This window comes from Oncorhynchus tshawytscha, linkage group LG27 (assembly GCF_018296145.1).
Source record: "Oncorhynchus tshawytscha isolate Ot180627B linkage group LG27, Otsh_v2.0, whole genome shotgun sequence".
NCBI lineage: Eukaryota > Metazoa > Chordata > Actinopteri > Salmoniformes > Salmonidae > Oncorhynchus > Oncorhynchus tshawytscha.
Window position 1 is genome coordinate 7,942,403 of NC_056455.1, and position 17,280 is coordinate 7,959,682.

Genomic DNA, 17,280 nt, shown 5'->3' on the forward strand with positions numbered 1-17,280 from the left:
CTCCCAGTCTCTCCTCTCACACTCTCCCAGTCTCTCCTCACTCTCCCAGTCTCTCCTCACTCTCCCAGTCTCTCCTCTCTCTCTCCCAGTCTCTCCTCCCTCTCCCAGTCTCTCCTCTCTCTCCCCAGTCTCTCCTCTCTCTCTCCCAGTCTCTCCTCTCTCTCCCAGTCTCTCCTCTCTCTCCCAGTCTCTCCTCTCTCTCCCAGTCTCTCCTCTCTCTCTCCCAGTCTCTCCTCACTCTCCCAGTCTCTCCTCTCTCTCTCCCAGTCTCTCCTCTCTCTCCCAGTCTCTCCTCACTCTCCCAGTCTCTCCTCTCTCTCCCAGTCTCTCCTCTCTCTCCCAGTCTCTCCTCTCTCTCCCAGTCTCTCCTCTCTCTCCCAGTCTCTCCTCTCTCTCTCCCAGTCTCTCCTCTCTCTCCCAGTCTCTCCTCTCTCTCCCAGTCTCTCCTCTCTCTCTCCCAGTCTCTCCTCTCACTCTCCCAGTCTCTCCTCTCACACTCTCCCAGTCTCTCCTCACTCTCCCAGTCTCTCCTCACTCTCCCAGTCTCTCCTCTCTCTCTCCCAGTCTCTCCTCCCTCTCCCAGTCTCTCCTCTCTCTCCCAGTCTCTCCTCTCTCTCTCCCAGTCTCTCCTCTCTCTCCCAGTCTCTCCTCTCTCTCCCAGTCTCTCCTCTCTCTCCCAGTCTCTCCTCTCTCTCCCAGTCTCTCCTCTCTCTCTCCCAGTCTCTCCTCCCACTCTCCCAGTCTCTCCTCTCTCTCCCAGTCTCTCCTCTCTCTCCCAGTCTCTCCTCTCTCCCAGTCTCTCCTCTCTCTCCCAGTCTCTCCTCTCTCTCTCCCAGTCTCTCCTCTCTCTCCCAGTCTCTCCACTCTCCCAGTCTCTCCTCTCTCTCCCAGTCTCTCCTCTCTCTCCCAGTCTCTCCTCTCTCTCCCAGTCTCTCCTCTCTCTCCCAGTCTCTCCTCTCTCTCCCAGTCTCTCCTCTCTCTCCCAGTCTCTCCTCTCTCTCCCAGTCTCTCCTCTCTCTCTCCCAGTCTCTCCTCCCTCTCCCAGTCTCTCCTCTCTCTCCCAGTCTCTCCTCTCTCTCTCCCAGTCTCTCCTCTCTCTCCCAGTCTCTCCTCACTCTCCCAGTCTCTCCTCTCACTCTCCCAGTCTCTCCTCACTCTCCCAGTCTCTCCTCACTCTCCCAGTCTCTCCTCTCACACTCTCCCAGTCTCTCCTCACTCTCCCAGTCTCTCCTCACTCTCCCAGTCTCTCCTCTCTCTCTCCCAGTCTCTCCTCCCTCTCCCAGTCTCTCCTCTCTCTCCCAGTCTCTCCCTCTCTCTCTCCCAGTCTCTCCTCTCTCTCTCCCCAGTCTCTCCTCTCACTCTCCCAGTCTCTCCTCTCACACTCTCCCAGTCTCTCCTCACTCTCCCAGTCTCTCCTCTCTCTCTCCCAGTCTCTCCTCTCTCTCTCCCAGTCTCTCCTCCCTCTCCCAGTCTCTCCTCTCTCTCCCAGTCTCTCCTCTCTCTCTCCCAGTCTCTCCCTCTCTCTCTCCCAGTCTCTCCTCTCTCTCTCCAGTCTCTCCTCTCTCTCCCAGTCTCTCCTCTCTCTCTCCCAGTCTCTCCTCTCTCTCTCCCAGTCTCTCCCTCACTCTCCCAGTCTCTCCTCTCTCTCCCAGTCTCTCCTCTCTCTCCCAGTCTCTCCTCACTCTCCCAGTCTCTCCTCTCTCTCCCAGTCTCTCCTCTCTCTCCCAGTCTCTCCCTCACTCTCCCAGTCTCTCCTCTCTCTCCCAGTCTCTCCTCACTCTCCCAGTCTCTCCTCTCTCTCCCAGTCTCTCTTCTCTCTCCCAGTCTCTCCTCCTCTCCCAGTCTCTCCTCTCTCTCTCCCAGTCTCTCCTCTCTCTCCCCAGTCTCTCCTCACTCTCCCAGTCTCTCCTCTCTCTCTCCCAGTCTCTCCTCACTCTCCCAGTCTCTCCTCTCACACTCTCCCAGTCTCTCCTCACTCTCCCAGTCTCTCCTCACTCTCCCAGTCTCTCCTCACTCTCCCAGTCTCTCCTCCTCTCCCAGTCTCTCCTCACTCTCCCAGTCTCTCCTCTCTCTCAGTCTCTCCTCACTCTCCCAGTCTCTCCTCACTCTCCCAGTCTCTCCTCTCTCTCCCAGTCTCTCCTCTCTCTCCCAGTCTCTCCTCACTCTCCCAGTCTCTCCTCTCTCTCCCAGTCTCTCCTCACTCTCCCAGTCTCTCCTCTCTCTCCCAGTCTCTCCTCTCTCTCTCCCAGTCTCTCCTCTCTCTCTCCCAGTCTCTCCTCTCTCTCTCCCAGTCTCTCCTCTCTCTCTCCCAGTCTCTCCTCTCACTCTCCCAGTCTCTCCTCTCACACTCTCCCAGTCTCTCCTCACTCTCCCAGTCTCTCCTCTCTCTCCCAGTCTCTCCTCACTCTCCCAGTCTCTCCTCTCGCTCCCAGTCTCTCCTCTCTCTCATAGTTTCTCCTCTCACTCTCCCAGTCTCTCCTCTCACACTCTCCCAGTCTCTCCTCACTCTCCCAGTCTCTCCTCCTCTCCCAGTCTCTCCTCTCACTCTCCCAGTCTCTCTCTCTCTCTCCCAGTCTCTCCTCCCTCTCCCAGTCTCTCCTCTCTCTCCCAGTCTCTCCTCTCTCTCTCCCAGTCTCTCCTCTCTCTCCCAGTCTCTCCTCTCTCTCTCCAGTCTCTCCTCTCTCTCTCCCAGTCTCTCCTCTCTCTCTCCCAGTCTCTCCTCTCTCTCTCCCAGTCTCTCCTCTCTCTCTCCCAGTCTCTCCTCTCTCTCTCCCAGTCTCTCCTCTCTCTCTCCCAGTCTCTCCTCTCACTCTCCCAGTCTCTCCTCTCACACTCTCCCAGTCTCTCCTCTCACACTCTCCCAGTCTCTCCTCTCTCTCCCAGTCTCTCCTCCACTCTCCCAGTCTCTCCTCTCTCTCCCAGTCTCTCCTCTCACTCTCCCAGTCTCTCCTCTCACACTCTCCCAGTCTCTCCTCCTCTCCCAGTCTCTCCTCACTCTCCCAGTCTCTCCTCTCTCTCTCCCAGTCTCTCCTCCCTCTCCCAGTCTCTCCTCTCTCTCCCAGTCTCTCCTCTCTCTCTCCCAGTCTCTCCTCTCTCTCCCAGTCTCTCCTCTCTCTCCCAGTCTCTCCTCTCTCTCCCAGTCTCTCCTCTCTCTCTCCCAGTCTCTCCTCTCTCTCTCCCAGTCTCTCCTCTCACTCTCCCAGTCTCTCCTCTCTCTCCCAGTCTCTCCTCTCTCTCCCAGTCTCTCCTCTCTCTCCCAGTCTCTCCTCTCTCTCCCAGTCTCTCCTCTCTCTCTCCCAGTCTCTCCTCTCTCTCCCAGTCTCTCCTCTCTCTCCCAGTCTCTCCTCTCTCTCCCAGTCTCTCCTCTCTCTCTCCCAGTCTCTCCTCTCTCTCTCCCAGTCTCTCCTCACTCTCCCAGTCTCTCCTCTCTCTCCCAGTCTCTCCTCTCTCTCCCAGTCTCTCCTCACTCTCCCAGTCTCTCCTCTCTCTCTCCCAGTCTCTCCTCTCTCTCCCAGTCTCTCCTCACTCTCCCAGTCTCTCCTCTCTCTCTCCCAGTCTCTCCTCCACTCTCCCAGTCTCTCCTCTCACACTCTCCCAGTCTCTCCTCCACTCTCCCAGTCTCTCCTCACTCTCCCAGTCTCTCCTCACTCTCCCAGTCTCTCCTCACTCTCCCAGTCTCTCCTCTCTCTCCCAGTCTCTCCTCACTCTCCCAGTCTCTCCTCACTCTCCCAGTCTCTCCTCTCTCTCCCAGTCTCTCCTCTCTCTCCCAGTCTCTCCTCACTCTCCCAGTCTCTCCTCTCTCTCCCAGTCTCTCCTCACTCTCCCAGTCTCTCCTCTCTCTCCCAGTCTCTCCTCTCTCTCTCCCAGTCTCTCCTCTCACTCTCCCAGTCTCTCCTCTCACACTCTCCCAGTCTCTACTCACTCTCCCCAGTCTCTCCTCACTCTCCCAGTCTCTCCTCTCTCTCTCCCAGTCTCTCCTCCCTCTCCCAGTCTCTCCTCTCTCTCCCAGTCTCTCCTCTCTCTCCCAGTCTCTCCTCTCTCTCCCAGTCTCTCCTCTCTCTCCCAGTCTCTCCTCTCTCTCTCCCAGTCTCTCCTCTCTCTCTCCCAGTCTCTCTCCACTCTCCCAGTCTCTCCTCTCTCTCCCAGTCTCTCCTCTCTCTCCCAGTCTCTCCTCACTCTCCCAGTCTCTCCTCTCTCTCTCCCAGTCTCTCCTCCTCCCAGTCTCTCCTCTCTCCCAGTCTCTCCTCTCTCTCCCAGTCTCTCCTCACTCTCCCAGTCTCTCCCTCCCAGTCTCTCCTCTCTCTCTCCAGTCTCTCCTCTCTCTCCCCAGTCTCTCCTCTCTCTCTCCCAGTCTCTCCTCTCACACTCTCCCAGTCTCTCCTCTCACACTCTCCCAGTCTCTCCTCACTCTCCCAGTCTCTCCTCTCTCTCCCAGTCTCTCCTCACTCTCCCAGTCTCTCCTCACTCTCCCAGTCTCTCCTCTCTCTCCCAGTCTCTCCTCTCTCTCCCAGTCTCTCCTCTCTCTCTCCCAGTCTCTCCTCTCTCTCCCCAGTCTCTCCTCTCTCTCTCCCAGTCTCTCCTCTCTCTCCCAGTCTCTCCTCTCTCTCTCCCAGTCTCTCCTCTCTCTCCCAGTCTCTCCTCTCTCTCCCAGTCTCTCCTCTCTCTCCCAGTCTCTCCTCTCTCTCCCCAGTCTCTCCTCTCTCTCTCCCAGTCTCTCCTCTCTCTCCCAGTCTCTCCTCTCTCTCCCAGTCTCTCCTCTCTCTCCCAGTCTCTCCTCTCTCTCCCAGTCTCTCCTCTCTCTCCCAGTCTCTCCTCTCTCTCCCAGTCTCTCCTCTCTCTCCCAGTCTCTCCTCCCACTCTCCCAGTCTCTCCTCTCTCTCTCCCAGTCTCTCCTCACTCTCCCAGTCTCTCCTCTCTCTCCCAGTCTCTCCTCTCTCTCTCCCAGTCTCTCCTCTCTCTCCCAGTCTCTCCTCTCTCTCTCCCAGTCTCTCCTCTCTCTCCCAGTCTCTCCTCTCTCTCCCAGTCTCTCCTCTCTCTCTCCCAGTCTCTCCTCTCTCTCCCCAGTCTCTCCTCTCTCTCCCAGTCTCTCCTCTCTCTCCCAGTCTCTCCTCTCTCTCCCAGTCTCTCCTCTCTCTCTCCCAGTCTCTCTCTCTCTCCCAGTCTCTCCTCACTCTCCCAGTCTCTCCTCTCTCTCTCCCAGTCTCCTCTCCCTCCCAGTCTCTCCTCTCTCTCCCAGTCTCTCCTCTCTCTCCCAGTCTCTCCTCACTCTCCCAGTCTCTCCTCTCTCTCTCAGTCTCTCCTCTCTCTCTCTCTCTCTCTCTCCCAGTCTCTCCTCACTCTCCCAGTCTCTCCTCTCTCTCTCCCAGTCTCTCCTCCCACTCTCCCAGTCTCTCCTCTCTCTCTCCCAGTCTCTCCTCTCTCTCCCAGTCTCTCCTCACTCTCCCAGTCTCTCCTCTCTCTCTCCCAGTCTCTCCTCACTCTCCCAGTCTCTCCTCTCCATCCCAGTCTCTCCTCTCTCTCCCAGTCTCTCCTCACTCTCCCAGTCTCTCCTCACTCTCCCAGTCTCTCCTCACTCTCTCAGTCTCTCCTCACTCTCCCAGTCTCTCCTCACTCTCCCAGTCTCTCCTCTCTCTCACCCAGTCTCTCCTCACTCTCCCAGTCTCTCCTCTCACACTCTCCCAGTCTCTCCTCACTCTCCCAGTCTCTCCTCTCTCTCCCAGTCTCTCCTCACTCTCCCAGTCTCTCCTCACTCTCCCAGTCTCTCCTCTCTCTCCCAGTCTCTCCTCTCTCTCCCAGTCTCTCCTCTCTCTCTCCCAGTCTCTCCTCTCTCTCCCAGTCTCTCCTCTCTCTCCCAGTCTCTCCTCTCTCTCCCAGTCTCTCCTCTCTCTCCCAGTCTCTCCTCTCTCTCCCAGTCTCTCCTCTCTCTCCCAGTCTCTCCTCTCTCTCCCAGTCTCTCCTCTCTCTCTCCCCAGTCTCTCCTCTCTCTCCCCAGTCTCTCCTCTCTCTCCCAGTCTCTCCTCTCTCTCCCAGTCTCTCCTCTCTCTCCCAGTCTCTCCTCTCTCTCCAAGTCTCTCCTCTCTCTCCCAGTCTCTCCTCTCTCTCTCCCAGTCTCTCCTCTCTCTCCCAGTCTCTCCTCACTCTCCCAGTCTCTCCTCTCTCTCTCCCAGTCTCCTCTCTCTCCCCAGTCTCTCCTCTCTCTCCCAGTCTCTCCTCTCTCTCCCAGTCTCTCCTCACTCTCCCAGTCTCTCCTCTCTCTCCCAGTCTCTCCTCTCTCTCTCTCCTCTCTCTCCCAGTCTCTCCTCACTCTCCCAGTCTCTCCTCTCTCTCTCCAAGTCTCTCCTCACTCTCCCAGTCTCTCCTCTCTCTCTCCCAGTCTCTCCTCTCTCTCCCAGTCTCTCCTCACTCTCCCAGTCTCTCTCTCTCTCTCTCCCAGTCTCTCCTCACTCTCCCAGTCTCTCCTCTCTCTCTCCCAGTCTCTCCTCACTCTCCCAGTCTCTCCTCTCTCTCTCCCAGTCTCTCCTCTCCATCCCAGTCTCTCCTCTCTCTCCCAGTCTCTCCTCACTCTCCCAGTCTCTCCTCTCTCTCTCCCAGTCTCTCCTCTCTCTCCCAGTCTCTCCTCTCTCTCCCAGTCTCTCCACTCTCTCCCAGTCTCTCCTCTCTCTCCCAGTCTCTCCTCTCTCTCTCCCAGTCTCTCCTCTCTCTCCCAGTCTCTCCTCTCTCTCCCAGTCTCTCCTCTCTCTCCCAGTCTCTCCTCTCTCTCCCAGTCTCTCCTCTCTCTCCCAGTCTCTCCTCTCTCTCTCCCAGTCTCTCCTCTCTCTCCCAGTCTCTCCTCCCACTCTCCCAGTCTCTCCTCTCTCTCTCCCAGTCTCCTCTCTCTCCCAGTCTCTCCTCTCTCTCCCAGTCTCTCCTCTCTCTCCCAGTCTCTCCTCTCTCTCCCAGTCTCTCCTCTCTCTCCCAGTCTCTCCTCTCTCTCTCTCTCCTCTCTCTCCCAGTCTCTCCTCACTCTCCCAGTCTCTCCTCTCTCTCTCCCAGTCTCTCCTCACTCTCCCAGTCTCTCCTCTCTCTCTCCCAGTCTCTCCTCTCTCTCCCAGTCTCTCCTCACTCTCCCAGTCTCTCCTCTCTCTCTCCCAGTCTCTCCTCACTCTCCCAGTCTCTCCTCTCTCTCTCCCAGTCTCTCCTCACTCTCCCAGTCTCTCCTCTCTCTCTCCCAGTCTCTCCTCTCCATCCCAGTCTCTCCTCTCTCTCCCAGTCTCTCCTCACTCTCCCAGTCTCTCCTCTCTCTCTCCCAGTCTCTCCTCACTCTCCCAGTCTCTCCTCTCTCTCTCCCAGTCTCTCCTCACTCTCCCAGTCTCTCCTCTCTCTCCCAGTCTCTCCTCTCTCTCCCAGTCTCTCCTTTCTCTCCCAGTCTCTCCTCTCTCTCTCCCAGTCTCTCCTCTCTCTCCCAGTCTCTCCTCTCTCTCTCCCAGTCTCTCCTCTCTCTCTCCCCAGTCTCTCCTCTCTCTCTCCCAGTCTCTCCTCACTCTCCCAGTCTCTCCTCTCTCTCCCAGTCTCTCCTCTCTCTCTCCCAGTCTCTCCTCTCTCTCCCAGTCTCTCCTCTCTCTCTCCCAGTCTCTCCTCCCTCCCCAGTTTGTAACAGAACTGAGCTTGAGCAAATAGAAGATTCAGTTCATGTATTTTTGTTTGTGTTTCCATGTCTTTGTTATGGATTGGTAATCATAGGGCTCTAGACTAAATCCTTCTAAACAATATTTCTGGCACGGTGAGTAAGTAAACCTTGAATTGGAAATGATGAGTCAAAACAATGCAGCTGAATGACATAGGAATTATCTTGTCACTCTCCAACATATCAAAGAAAAACAAAACGAATTATGTCAAGAAAAAGGACAAAGAACGTTTCTCCACTCTTACTAGGCTTGTTCCTAAGACAATGCTTGATGAGAATTGGTGTGACTAAAAACCAAATTGAACCCAAATGCCTCAGTCTCTCCATGTTTTGAGAGGGACCGTTGATGATGCTTAGCTCAACAGGCAGTGCAGCAGAATAGAAGCTTGATCAACCCTCTCTGGATGACTGAGATGAGATTTACATCAAACAGGAACCTGCTCTGATCACATGCCTTGTTTATTACTACATTCTGTCTCTCTCTCCCTCTCTCCCTCAAACCCCCCTCTCTCTCTTTTTGCTCCCTCTCTCTCACCCCCCTCTCTTAACCCCTCTTCTCTCTCCTCTCTCCCTCAACCCCCCTCTCTCTTTTTGCTCCTCTCTCTCACCCCCCCTCTCCTCTCTCTCTTAACCCCTCTTCTCTCTCCCTCTCTCCCTCAACCCCCCTCTCTCTCTTTTTGCTCCCTCTCTCTCACCCCCCTCTCTCTCCTCTCTCTCTTAACCCCTCTTCTCTCTCCCTCTCTCCCTCAACCCCCTCTCTCTTTTTGCTCCCTCTCTCTCTTAACCCCTCTTCTCTCTCCCTCTCTCCCTCAACCCCCTCTCTCTTTTTTGCTCCCTCTCTCTCACCCCCTCTCTCTCCTCTCTCTCTTAACCCCTCTTCTCTCTCCCTCAACCCCCCCTCTCTTTTTTGCTCCCTCTCTCTCACCCCCTCTCTCCTCCTCTCTCTCCCCATCTCTCTCTCCTCTCTCTTAACCCCTCTTCTCTCTCCCCTCTCTCTCCCCTCTCTCCCCCTCTCTCTGTCTCTCTCTCTCTCTCGGTCTCTCTCCCCATCTCTCCTCTCTCCTCTCTCTTAACCCCTCTTCTCACTCCCCCTCCCTCTCTCCTCTCTCTTAACCCCTCTTCTCTCTCTCTCTCTCTCTGTCTCTCGTTCTGTCTGTAGGTAACTCTAAACAGGGTCTTCGGTGTAGAACCTGTAAGATGGGTGCTCACCTGTGGTGCACCTCAGAATTGTCCCAGCAGCCCTGCAATGGAAAGGTATGTCCCCTGCCCTGGTCTACAGATCTGGACACACACACACACACACCCCGCAGTACTGGCCCCAAGGCTGAATAAGTGCTTCTCAACGTCCTGTCCATGTATGCAGTGAAAAAGTGCTAACCGTATGGGCACACATATGGAATGAGAGGTGAGTATGCAGCAGTGTTTGTGGGTGTGTGTATACATTTGTGTACAGCTGTGCATGCATAGATACTGCTGATGCTGTTGAAACCGGCCCGTTAGTCAGTGGTCAGAGTGGTCCCTCTGGTAGAAGGCAAAGGCTCCCCTGTCTGAACTCTGTCTAAATATTCCCTATCTGTTTCAAACCACACATGATCTCTCTGGATCCCTTCAAGGACGCCAGATAGATGCCATTGGTAGGCAGGGGAAGTCAGGTCCCTGAACAACACTGTTTGAGATTCCCTGAGAAACTCAGGAGCTGTTGGATGTAGATAAAATACCGTACTGAGAAGTTGAGGGGAGGGAGAGAGAGAGAGAGAGGGGATGGAGGGAGAGAGAGAGGGGAGGGAATAAGGGAGGGAGTGATAGAGGAGAGAGCGAGGAGGGAGGGAGGGATAGGATTATCTACGATGAGCCAGAATATCTCTGGAAGGAACAAAGGAAGACCATTCATCCCTGTTACTCTGCCTCTGTATTATAACAGTGCTGATAGCTCATCTCAATGTCAGCGCGCATGGAAATCAATATCTCCATTGAAACGGTCCCCGTGCCTAATTCAGTGTGAAATTGTTTGTTGTGTGCAGTTGTGAAAGTGTAGGTAGGCTATGTGCTTGTGTGAGTGTTTCATTTTGTGTGTGTGTGAGTGTTTCATTATGTGTGTGTGTGTTTCATTATGTGTGTGTGTGTTTCATTATGTGTGTGAGTGTTTCATTATGTGTGTGTGAGTGTTTCATTATGTGTGTGTGTGTTTCATTATGTGTGTGAGTGTTTCATTATGTGTGTGTGTGTTTCATTATGTGTGTGTGTGTGTTTCATTATGTGTGTGTGAGTGTTTCATTATGTGTGTGTGTTTCATTATGTGTGTGTGAGTGTTTCATTATGTGTGTGAGTGTTTCATTATGTGTGTGTGTTTCATTATGTGTGTGTGTGTTTCATTATGTGTGTGTGTGTGTGTTTCATTATGTGTGTGTGAGTGTTTCATTATGTGTGTGTGTTTCATTATGTGTGTGTGTGTTTCATTATGTGTGTGTGTGTGTGTTTCATTTTGTGTGTGTGAGTGTTTCATTATGTGTGTGTGTGTTTCATTATGTGTGTGTGTGTTTCATTATGTGTGTGTGTGTTTCATTATGTGTGTGTGTGTTTCTTTATGTGTGTGAGTGTTTCATTATGTGTGTGTGAGTGTTTCATTATGTGTGTGTGAGTGTTTCATTATGTGTGTGTGAGTGTTTCATTATGTGTGTGTGAGTGTTTCATTATGTGTGTGTGAGTGTTTCATTATGTGTGTGAGTGTTTCATTATGTGTGTGTGTTTCATTATGTGTGTGTGAGTGTTTCATTATGTGTGTGAGTGTTTCATTATGTGTGTGTGTGAGTGTTTCATTATGTGTGTGTGAGTGTTTCATTATGTGTGTGTGTTTCATTATGTGTGTGTGTGTTTCATTATGTGTGTGTGTGTGTGTTTCATTATGTGTGTGTGAGTGTTTCATTATGTGTGTGTGTTTCATTATGTGTGTGTGTGTTTCATTATGTGTGTGTGTGTTTCATTATGTGTGTGTGTGTGTGTTTCATTATGTGTGTGTGAGTGTTTCATTATGTGTGTGTGTTTCATTATGTGTGTGTGTGTTTCATTATGTGTGTGTGTGTGTGTTTCATTTTGTGTGTGTGAGTGTTTCATTATGTGTGTGTGTGTTTCATTATGTGTGTGTGTGTTTCATTATGTGTGTGAGTGTTTCATTATGTGTGTGTGAGTGTTTCATTATGTGTGTGTGAGTGTTTCATTATGTGTGTGTGAGTGTTTCATTATGTGTGTGTGAGTGTTTCATTATGTGTGTGTGTGTGTGTGTTTCATTATGTGTGTGAGTGTTTCATTATGTGTGTGTGTTTCATTGTGTGTGTGTGTGTTTCATTATGTGTGTGAGTGTTTCATTATGTGTGTGTGTTTCATTATGTGTGTGTGTGTTTCATTATGTGTGTGTGTTTCATTGTGTGTGTGTGTTTCATTATGTGTGTGTGTGTGTGTTTCATTATGTGTGTGAGTGTTTCATTATGTGTGTGTGTTTCATTATGTGTGTGTGTGTTTCATTATGTGTGTGTGTTTCATTGTGTGTGAGTGTTTCATTATGTGTGTGTGTTTCATTATGTGTGTGTGTGTTTCATTATGTGTGTGTGTTTCATTGTGTGTGTGTGTTTCATTATGTGTGTGTGTGTGTGTTTCATTATGTGTGTGTGTGTTTCATTATGTGTGAGTGTTTCATTATGTGTGTGTGTGTTTCATTGTGTGTGTGTGTTTCATTATGTGTGTGTGTGTTTCATTGTGTGTGTGAGTGTTTCATTATGTGTGTGAGTGTTTCATTGTGTGTGTGTGTTTCATTGTGTGTGTGAGTGTTTCATTATGTGTGTGAGTGTTTCATTGTGTGTGTGAGTGTTTCATTGTGTGTGTGTGTTTCATTGTGTGTGTGAGTGTTTCATTATGTGTGTGAGTGTTTCATTGTGTGTGTGTGTTTCATTGTGTGTGTGAGTGTTTCATTATGTGTGTGAGTGTTTCATTATGTGTGTGTGTGTTTCATTGTGTGTGTGAGTGTTTCATTATGTGTGTGTGAGTGTTTCATTATGTGTGTGAGTGTTTCATTATGTGTGTGAGTGTTTCATTATGTGTGTGTGTGTTTCATTATGTGTGTGTGAGTGTTTCATTATGTGTGTGAGTGTTTCATTATGTGTGTGTGAGTGTTTCATTGTGTGTGTGAGTGTTTCATTGTGTGTGTGAGTGTTTCATTATGTGTGTGTGAGTGTTTCATTATGTGTGTGTGAGTGTTTCATTATGTGTGTGAGTGTTTCATTATGTGTGTGTGTGTTTCATTATGTGTGTGTGAGAGTTTCATTATGTGTGTGAGTGTTTCATTATGTGTGTGAGTGTTTCATTATGTGTGTGAGTGTTTCATTATGTGTGTGTGAGTGTTTCATTGTGTGTGTGAGTGTTTCATTATGTGTGTGTGAGTGTTTCATTATGTGTGTGTGAGTGTTTCATTATGTGTGTGAGTGTTTCATTATGTGTGTGTGAGTGTTTCATTATGTGTGTGTGAGAGTTTCATTATGTGTGTGAGTGTTTCATTATGTGTGTGAGTGTTTCATTATGTGTGTGAGAGTTTCATTATGTGTGTGAGTGTTTCATTATGTGTGTGAGTGTTTCATTATGTGTGTGAGTGTGAGTGTTTCATTATGTGTGTGTGTGTGAGTGTTTCATTATGTGTGTGTGTGTTTCATTATGTGTGTGAGTGTTTCATTATGTGTGTGAGTGTTTCATTATGTGTGTGAGTGTTTCATTGTGTGTGTGAGAGTGCGCGCTCACGGATGCGCGTGTCGAGACCCTGGCAGTAGGTTTAATTGATTTACAATTAAGCCAGAGAAAACACAGTGATGTTAGCAATCTTACTTCTCGCAAGATACTCATGTATTGACTTTTGGCAACTGTTGGTCCGACTGTTGCTGCCAAGTCCGCCCTATCTCGTCCTCTCTCTCTACTTCAATTACTGTAATGTAATTCTATACATTTTCTGAATAAATACCCAGAACCACAGGCTATAAAAATGAATGTCTGTAAACAGAAAATCCATATTATTCCCCCTCCTCTGTGTGTGTTAGTCTGGGGTCGGGGTGTTCAAGCGGAACTTCAGCACTCCCATGCTGGTAAACGAACAACTGACTGTCGTCAAGGAGGTGCAGCCCACCCAAGGTGAACATGCTCAGTAAATAAAGTGTGTGTGTGTGTGTGCGTGTGTGTGTGTGTGTGTGTATCTGCAGCCATGTGTGGGGTGTCGTGCATGAAGGAAGACGTGTGTATTCTCCACGTGTCCATCTGCTTGTGTGTGTCCTAGCCTAGCTCTGCGAGGAAGTGGACGTGATTCATGTCCTTCACCCTATAGAATAGATCCTTGTGAATAAGGGTCAGCTCTCATTCCACCTGCTGTCCTTTCCTTCTTCCCTGTTTCCTTCCTCCTTCCATCCATCAGTGTTCCGTTAACCTGCCCCCTCCCTCCCACCACCATAACCCCAGGTCTGTCGCTTTGACCTCTGGGCTTGTGTTTCAAAATGGGACCCTATCCCCTTGGCCTTGTCAAAAATAGTGCACTATAAAGGGAATGGGGTGCTGTTTGGGACTCACATGGGGTCTGAGCCAGGGCAGGCTAGGATTATCACCTGTCATCACACACATCAGGTAATACAGGACAGTCCATCTGGCTGCCATTACAGTGACTGTCAAGCGTGGAAATGACTGGTTCAGTTTTAGTTAAATCTAGGTTTAGTTAAGTTTGGTTAAATCTAGGTTTAAATTGATGGAATAGAGAACCAGTCTGCCAGTATACCTGGAATAGAGAACCAGCCTGCCAGTCTACCTGGAATAGAGGACCAGTCTGCCAGTCTACCTGGAATAGAGAACCAGTCTGCCAGTCTACCTGGAATAGAGAACCAGTCTGCCAGTCTACCTGGAATAGAGAACCAGCCTGATTCTCATTCTGACTGAAACTCTGAAAACACAGCTTCAACCACTAATGCTTGACTTTCATCTCACAGAACTCTGAAACGACAATGTACCTCCTGAAAATACAATGTGCAAACTTGTAAAGAGCCTTGGACTTCACTGGTGCCCTTTGTCAGATCTTCAGCAGGTCACTGTCTGTCTGGGACTGGGTCATTACACCTATATTTAGAGCTCTGGGCTGGGCCTCCCTTAACGTCAGTTATGATGGCAGTTATACATGATCCCGATCTGTGATGCTGCTTCTACAAGGTTGTGTGTGTGTGTGTGTGTGTGTGTGTGTGTGTGTGTGTGTGTGTGTGTGTGTGTGTGTGTGTGTGTGTGTGTGTGTGCGCGCGCATGTGTTTGTGTCTTCTTGCACGTGTGTGTGTCTGTGTGTGTATCCCTGTAAAGGTTTAAATATCTGTGTGTGTTTTCAGGGGCAGGCCGGGGTCGTGGGGTGGACCCTATTTACGCAGCCCTGCGCTATGGGACGTCCCTGGCACAGATGAGCCGCTCCAGTTTTGGGAGCGTGTCCGAGTCGCCCACGCACAGCCAGGTATGACCTCGCCACCTGTACCATGGGGACACGCAGTCTGTTAATTAGTGACTCTATAGATGGTGTCTTCACCTTCATGTGACCCTGTATTCAATCTTCACATGTTCCTTCACCTTCATGTGACCCTGTATTCAATCTTCACATGTTCCTTCACCTTCATGTGACCCTGTATTCAATCTTCACATGTTCCTTCACCTTCATGTGACCCTGTATTCAATCTTCACATGTTCCTTCACCTTCGTGTGACCCTGTATTCAATCTTCACATGTTCCTTCACCTTCATGTGACCCTGTATTCAATCTTCACATGTTCCTTCACCTTCGTGTGACCCTGTATTCAATCTTCACATGTTCCTTCACCTTCATGTGAGCCTGTATTCAATCTTCACATGTTCCTTCACCTTCATGTGACCCTGTATTCAATCTTCACATGTTCTTTCACCTTCATGTGACCCTGTATTCAATCTTCACATGTTCCTTCACCTTCGTGTGACCCTGTATTCAATCTTCACATGTTCCTTCACCTTCATGTGAGCCTGTATTCAATCTTCACATGTTCCTTCACCTTCATGTGACCCTGTATTCAATCTTCACATGTTCCTTCACCTTCATGTGACCCTGTATTCAATTTTCACATGTTCCTTCACCTTCATGTGAGCCTGTATTCAATCTTCACATGTTCCTTCACCTTCATGTGAGCCTGTATTCAATCTTCACATGTTCCTTCACCTTCATGTGAGCCTATTTCTCTTGTCCTGTTGTGTTTCTGTACAACAGGAAGGCTGTTTAAAAAAAATAATACAAATGAACCGTTATTTTAGCAGGTAAGTTGACTGAGAACAGATTCTCAGGCTCTGAGTCATAGAGATATATTGTAGGTAAGAATGCCAGTTGAAGTGAGGGAGAATTTCTGGGATTACAGGTTGACGGGAAAGGTTATGACATAGAAAACGACAGAAACACATTTAGTGTCTCGATGTGTCCCGAGTTTGTCCTCTCTCCCTCTGTCTCTCACTTCCTCTATGATTTGTTGTCTTGAATCCCTCTTTTTCCATTTCTTTTCTCTGTTTCTCAGGGTGAAGGAGGAGAGGAGGGGGAGCAGAGGCAGTACAGCATGGAGGAGGAGATGCCACAGGAGACAGGGGGTAAGAACACGAGTGTGTGTGTGTGTGTGTGTGTGTGTGCCTAATGTATTTATGTGTGTGTATCTTGAGTATGTACATCCTTGCTTGCTGTCTGACCTGATCGTTCAGGCTGAGTGACCCATCTCCTTCTCTGTCAGATCTGCCTCCGTGTGAAAACGAGAAGGCTGAACCAGAGAGTGAGGGCAGCGAGCAGCTCCAGGAGCCTGTAGAGGAAACAAGCGTGAAGGTACACACACACACACACACACACAGTCCTTTTCCTGCTAGCTGACCTTATGTTCAGAGACACTATATTTAACTAAAACGTTTTTCCGTTTGTATTCCTTCTCCCTGTCTGTGTCCATCCAGGTTCCCAGGCGTATTGAGGTTCACTCCATCCACACGTATGTAGCGCTCTTCAAGTTCCTGCCTCAGGAGCACAACGACCTCGGACTAGAGTGAGGGGTGGAATGGGGTCTGTTTGTGTGGGTTTGTTGTGTGCCTCTGTGTGTGTCCGTCCCAGCTGTCATTTCTTCGAGATTCAAACGTCCTTCAAACGCCATCTGTAGAAGGGACAATGTGAAGGAAAACCCTTAAGGAGGTGCAGCATGGGGCCTCCCGGGTGGCGCAGTGGTCTAAGGCACTGCACCGCAGTGCTAGCTGTGCCACCAGAGATTCTGGGTTCGAGCCCAGGCTCTGTCGCAGCCGGCCGTGACCGGGAGGCCCATGGGGCGGCGCACAATTGGCCCAGGGCCGGCAGGGATATCCTTGTCTCATCGCGCACTAGCGACTGCTGTGTCGGGCCAGGCGCAGTGGGTGCTGACCAGGTCGCCAGGTGTGCGCGGTGTTTCCTCCGACACATTGGTGCGGCTGGCTTCCGGATTGGATGTGCGTTGTGTCAAGAAGCAGTGCGGCTAGGTTGGGTTGCGTTTCGGAGGACACATGGCTCTCGACCTTCGCCTCTCCCTAGTCCGTGTGGGAGTTGCAGCGATGAGACAAGACTGTAACTACCAATTGGATACCACGAAATTAGGGAGAAAAAAAAGGAGGTGCAGCCTGCTAAATATCAAACACAACGACAATTACCGGCCAGAAAATACACACAGTCAGCTTTAGGGAGGGGCTGAGTGATAAAGACTGAAAATGAATTAGAGAAATATGGAGGGACTAGATGGAGAGAACAGCTTGAAACAGACACAGAGGGAGAGGAGAAAACAAGGGGGCTGGAGGGGAAGGGAGAGACAAAAGAAAGCAAACAATGCCAGCAGAACAGAGGGTAGAAGGGAGTGAGAGGAGGAGGAAGGAAAGATAGAAGAGTATAAAGGTCAGGATGTATTAGAGAGAGAAGAGAGCTGTTGGTGCAGGTAATAAAGAGGTGCATCGCCATGGGGATGGCTCACAGCCACCTGGTGTCTCACGTGTGTGTGTGTGTGTGTGTGTGACAGGCCAGGACGATCAAATAGGGCAGCAGGGAGAGCAGAGCAGACACCCAAGGGACTCCATAGAGAGAATTTGTGTAATGGGGACGGTACAGTAGCTCTGTGTATATAGGACAGTACAGTACACTAGCTCTGTATATAGGACAGTGGATACTAGATAGTCTGTGTACATGAGTCTGATTCGTGTTTTTAAGTGCTGTGTGCTTGTGAGCTGTGACGTCATGGAATTTTGGGTGATGGTAATTGGCCAGCCAAATGACCGCGGTCACCGTAATAACTGTTCAAGTAGCCTGGGGAAAAATATATATATACACATTTTCTCCTTTCCTCTGCTCCTGGCTGCATGTGCTGCCATAGAAATATAATTAATAGAGTGGGCGTCCCCATTCAAGGCAATGGGGGCATAATGGGTGGAGGTAAAAGCAGGAAGTACCCGTCAATCTGTGCTGTGATTTGTTGATTCAACTCAACCGACATTACAAAAATGCATTACATCGCATGAGCCACGTCAGTCAACATCTACATCGCCATGGAAGGTCTTCTGTCA

At 50.5% G+C, this 17,280-nt stretch overlaps 1 pseudogene; it reads left to right on the forward strand.

Moving 5' to 3' along the window:
• The window catches only part of LOC112225828, a 36,555-nt pseudogene that overhangs the window by 13,017 nt on the left and 6,258 nt on the right, over positions 1–17,280 (forward strand).